Genomic DNA, 5,658 nt, shown 5'->3' with positions numbered 1-5,658 from the left:
CGCCGCGGCCGCGGCGGCTCTGCCCGCAGGCCACGGAGGCGGGGGCGGCGGCGGAACGGTCCCGGGCCTGGGTGGAAACGGGGGAGGCGGCGCCGCTGAGGCGGCTCGTGTGGGGGCCGCTCGTTAACCACGCGCGGGGACTGCCCCGTCGCCGTGGCTTTGTGTTTTCCACGCCTGGCTGCGGGGTCTGAGATTTCCCAATTGAAAAAAAAAAAGTGCACCCCCCCCCCTCGCTTTCCTCTGAGTTTCTGGCACGTTTTCCATTGCAGGGTCGCGATTTAGGGCTGCTCTGATGGAGGCGGGATTGGAGGGAGTGCTTGGGGGTACGAAATGGATGGGGAGTTTCATGGCGAGCGCAGGGCTCTGTGACGGCCTGCTGGTGCTGCGCAGCAAACCGAGCTGGGTGCCCGCGGGGACCCAGATCCTGAAACAGGAGTGGGGAGGGGGTGGAGAGGGGCCTGGAGGGCACCCTTTGCTCCCGGGAGGAGCCCGGCAGTCATGGCAGGGCACTGGGCAATGCTGGTGTGGGAACAGGCGGGGGTCCATGGGTGCCAAACGCTCCTCTCCCTTGGGAAGACAAACAGGCATTTTGGCCAGTGTCACGCAAAAGGTGATGAGAAGGTGCTGAAAGGAGTAGGAAATGTATTAAAATAATGAATATTGCTGTTGCTGGAAATACTCTCTTAAAAGGAGAGTTTCAAAGTGTTTCCTAAAGGTGGAAAAAGTCTGTATTCACTTCTTCTGAAGAGTCTGCCCCAGCTTGATTCTCTGTCTGAAGTGTGCCGCGTCCTAAGCTCTCGTATGCTTTCTTCTGCACTTTGAGATCAGTGCCATCTCACAGAGTTAGAAATAAGACTTCAGTTTGACACTGGGGTCTGACTGGAAGCAACTGAGATACCTGAACATAAATTTGGTGTGTTAACAGTAGCCTGAGCTAGGGAACAATTTCAGGATGCTGAGGTTTATCATCTGTGGTTTATGTGCCTTCAGGGGAAGATGGAGAAAGCATCTGTTCTTTGAAAATGGTCAGTTACACCGGAGGGGATGGGGATATTTTTTCTTACAGATTTATCTTGCATCTGATAATGTGATGGAATATGAACATCTTCTCTGGGAGAGGGAGATTCCCTCTTATGGACTTATTTGAAGCTCTTGTATTTGTAGGAGATTCTAGTGAGCACTCCACCTTATTCCTTTTTAATGCAAGATATAAACCCTTAAATCATGGTTACATGGTTGGCTACAGTATCTCAGCTGTGGAGCATTAACTGGAAATCAGTCAGCAGTAGCTTTCTGAGCAACTCATGCTTGGATCACAAATACTTGCTTGACTATTCATTAAAAACAACTCATGTAGAAATAGCCAAAGCACAGGGTGGACATATATTTATGTAGACAGAGTCATAAAAATCTGTCGGTTGGACAGTATGTGGGAATAGCATAGGAAGAGTGAGGTACTTGCTTCTGGAAAAGAAAGAGGAAGCTATGAATATATTTGTATTCTTGACAAGTGACCTACTCCTGGTCAAGAATAGGTTGGTATGGTATGAGAGAAAATGGTGTAGAGGTTCTGTAAACTTACTGCCTTACATGTTGTGCCTCCTATTCTTTCCTGCATGTCTTTTTCTATGTAGTTTCCATCTATGCACTCCCGGGTAGCTTCTTGGCATGCTCCTTGCCTTTCTTTCTCCCTGAACTGATGAAATGGCTGTAGGCCTCAGAATGGGATCAGATCACAAAAAATGGGGATTTTTTTTCTAAATCTTCAAAAGAACYACCCTGTGCTTTGACTAAACATCAGAAAGGCTTTATTTTAAGTTCCTTGTGACAAGGTTGGCTTTGTAAGAATAGGACTTTAAAAATTTACTCTAAAATTGTATCATACAAAGAACAGTTACATTTTCTATGGTGCCATTTTACCTGTAGCATTTATAGATCTGTTATAACCCTTTTCATGGCCTAAGAGGTATGTTGAGGTTTGTCATAATGTACATTTTTCTCTGTATAAGTTTTATCCAGAAACTTCTGTTATCTTAGACATTGATTTAACAGTGGGATATTCTTTTGATTTCTCTTCAGTTCTAGTGCCTTCCATTTGCTCCAGGGTTTAAAGAATTTCAGTCATTTTCCTGTGGAATATTTCTGGAACACTTGTGAAGAGATCTGAAAAAAGCAAAGTATTCAGAGTAGTGGGCAGTATCAGGTAGAGCAGAGCTCACCAGAGTTTACTAGCTGTGTTGGGTGAGAAAATCATTGTTGCTTAATTTAAATGTGAAAAATACAACCTTTCTATTTCCACAATGATAACTTTGTATGGCTATGCAGATAAAGAGGAGTTCATTTTTGTAACAGGCATCGTAAGGCTCAAGTTCATAATGTATTCCAATACACAATTCTTCATCTTATCTGTTTTTATTTTTTATCATTATTTTCCACTTTAGGAAGCAATAGGATGAGAGCTGTACTTGAACACAGATGGTATCATGGCACAGCATTTGCTGCAACTTGCTTGAAGTTACGTTACAGAGTTCATTTTTAACATAAGCTTTAAACCTTTATTTTGTAGAAAAGTCTCTTTGAAATGGCATCAGCCCAAATATAGACTATACGTTTTGAGYGCTGCTTGAATATTTTGTGGTAGCATGATGAAATATGAATTGACAGAGGAAAAATAATAATTCTTAAAAGTACATAAAGAATTCACACTGGAGCATATGTTAGAGGAAGCATARCTATGTATTGCTTTTTGATATCTCCGGAAATATAGGTGAAAACCGTGTGAAATAGGCTGTTGATAATACTGTAGGCAGTATTAATAGTTTTGTGGAAGAAAAACATCAGTCTTTCCGTTCACTTCTTTCCATTATTTCTGTTTTGGAGTGAATGGAATGTCTCCTGCAACAACCTTAATTGCCACTAACCAGAGTTTTTGTTTGCTAACAGCCCCATATGTCAATAGAAGCTGCACTCATTCTCCTTTAAGTAGGCTGTTTTTGCCAAACACCATTTCCACTTCTCTGGATTTCATGAACGCTGCCATTTGAAACAGATCCAAGGAATTAAACATTACTCACCTTTACATATGCTGTCTCTTGAACAGATACTCGCCTGCTGTCTTCTATTCTTATATTTCCTGCACTTTTTCCCCAGTGAGGAATGTTGTGTTTTGTCTTGCTTATTGCAGTTTTGACCAGGGAATTTAGTCTCTTGAAAAGACATGCTTTAAGTAGTTTCCCTTTTCTTCAAATGCATTTTCTCTGCTGCTTTCCACACAGCTTTTTGTTCGATGACTTGCACTTTCACTATCTCAGACTCAGGCATACTTGTCAACATCTAGAAGCAAAAACTCATTTGTAGAGCTAGACACATTTCCATATAAAAGTATATATATGTATATTTATGTACATTGCTTCTCACTGTATTTTCTTTTTCTGTGCAAGGAAGAAGTGGAAGGAAATAAAAGAAAATGACCTCAGATATCTTTGATTCCCCCTCCTAATGCAGCATTTAGTTCTTTCTTCTTTCTCATCTTTTCTCCCGTAGGTATTTAGTTATTCCTCCCTCTGCCTAACCATATCCAATTAAAAGTGGGTGGGTAGTGAGGAAGGGTTATCCACTCACAAAAGGAGGACAACAGGTTTTTTGGGGAGGGTTACCCTTCCACAGGCCAGGGAAGGCAGTCCAGGAAGTCCGTAGGAATAGCTGTCTTAAAAGACGGTAAATCCTGTCAGGAGCTGGAAAGCACAGTGTTGTTTTCTCTCTGGGCTAACCAGGCTGCTGTTAGAAAATAGAGATGTTCTGACTGACTGACTGACTTTTTTCCTGAGAAGGGGAAAATGAGGAAAGGCAGCCCATCGAAGTGCATTTCTCTGGAGACCAGGAGATGATTCTGCAAATCTATAGCCTATGGGGGGAAAAAAAAGAAGAACTAGCAGCTCTGTTGTCTTGTGTCCTGCTGTCAGGAGCTACTTTTCTGAAAGCTGCTTTCTCAAAATCCTAATTGTTGTTAATCTGTTATATACTTTTCCATGCTGATACTCAGGTTACATGATTATTTTGTATATAGGACAGTCTTTTTGAACTTCCAAAGGGCTCAGTTCCCAACTGACAAAAGCAAGACCTTTGAAGTGTTACTGCCTTTCATCAAAATTTTTAGGAAGATGTCCTAGTGAGTTTCATTTCTTTCTTTGGCCACAGCCTCTGATTTATAAGTCCAACTTTAAGGTTTGCTCATAGAATGAGTGGATGAGAAGGTATATATTTCATTCCTCTCTTTTGTTAAATCTAATTGTGCTTTTGAGTCACCTGTCACACTTTCTTTTCAGGACAAACTGAGATATTTTAGTGCAGGAAGGATGAATTTTAGATGAGTTTTAGATTTTTCTTTTCTTTTCTTTCCTTCCCCCCCCCCCAGTGGTCAAAAATGAGATGGGTTCTGACTGTGTGTCAGGTGCCAGTGGTAAAAAATATAAATTGTGGATATGGCTGCTATTTTCCATCACTGCATGGACAGTAATTAGAACTCACATGCTCCGCTTCATCGAAGATCTTCTCCTTAGAGCCTGCTCTCAGCTCCTCCCCTGTCTGTCCATAGTCTAGTTTTATAAAAAATGTCACATTTAGCTGAAGTATCAAAGTACCAGCAAGTCCTGCTTAAGTAATCCTGTACCTTGGATTAAAATCCTCAAATGATTTTGGATATGGGCTGGTTTAAATATATGCATTAGAGGGAGGGAGGGAGGGAGTGTGTAACTGCAAGTGTCCCCAAGGATGATTCCTCAGATTCTGCTATCTGTCAGTAAAATGCAAAGGTCATTTTCATGAAAATAATTTAAAATGTTTGCAAATATTTAGTCACCAAAGGGGCTACTATCCAAGAAGTATATCAGAATACTCACCAAATAAATGACACAGAACTGATAAATTGCAAGTTAGCATGCTCTTTGAGTCTMAAAAGAAGTGATGTAAAATGTCAACTTCTTTCACAGAACTTGTCACCAAATGATCAAAATAAACTAGCGTGGCTTTTTGCTCCCTACTAACATTTCTGAAAAAGAAAGCTAAATTGTGTTCTTCCTTGTTCAGAAGAAGTTCCAGAAAGATAGGAAAAACAGTAAGTTTGCACAGGTGTCACTGAAAGCTTAATATAATTTAAAGAAATGTTGTTCCTGATACTTAGTGTATGAAATGAGGTAGAACATCAGAACCTGGCTGTATTTGAAGGGTTGCAATGAATTTCAGTAACCTGTTAACTAGGAGGAGGGTTTAAGAGGCCTAAGCGATGAGACTATTATGTGTAAAATGTAGTTCCATATATGGATCTCATTTGGTTCCTCTTATTATAGTGTTTGAGTGTGTCAGTGACATTTGAGTACCTATATATTAAGCGTAAAAGTGTGCAAATTCTTGAAGAACCAAGCGCTCATTTTGAAAACAGGCAGCTTAGTATTGCTCTGAGTGTATTTAGTTTCCCATAGAAAAATCGGTTTATTTCTGTGTTGTACCTGAGTTGATTTTACAATATTAAATGCAAACTCAAAAGCTACGTGGAAGAACAAATTTCAACACTCTTGAATAAGCTTGATTAATCAGACTATTTCGAGATTCCACTAAGGAGCATTTCAGGAATGCTGCTGCAGTCATCAGAATCGTGAAAAC

The 5,658-nt window shown here is 40.8% G+C and overlaps 1 long non-coding RNA gene across 2 annotated transcripts; it reads right to left on the bottom strand.

Annotated features, from left to right (window-relative positions):
* Nucleotides 1–1,791: 1,791 nt before the first annotated feature.
* LOC112966546 lies at nucleotides 1,792–3,874 on the bottom strand. Of its 2 annotated transcripts, none has more exons than XR_003253641.1 (3): nucleotides 3,472–3,874; nucleotides 3,075–3,333; nucleotides 1,792–2,163 (listed from the first exon to the last, which is right to left on the bottom strand). It is a non-coding gene; the product is annotated as an uncharacterized LOC112966546 (long non-coding RNA). The 2 variants fall into 2 exon arrangements; XR_003253642.1 differs by having other exon boundaries at nucleotides 3,622–3,874.
* Between the last annotated feature and the right edge of the window lie 1,784 nt (nucleotides 3,875–5,658).

The sequence above is a fragment of the Apteryx rowi genome, unplaced genomic scaffold (assembly GCF_003343035.1).
Source record: "Apteryx rowi isolate R43461 unplaced genomic scaffold, aptRow1 scaffold_247, whole genome shotgun sequence".
In the NCBI taxonomy this organism is placed as follows: domain Eukaryota; kingdom Metazoa; phylum Chordata; class Aves; order Apterygiformes; family Apterygidae; genus Apteryx; species Apteryx rowi.
The sequence above is the reverse complement of the archived record's forward strand: the minus strand, read 5'-3'. Positions and strand labels throughout refer to the sequence as shown.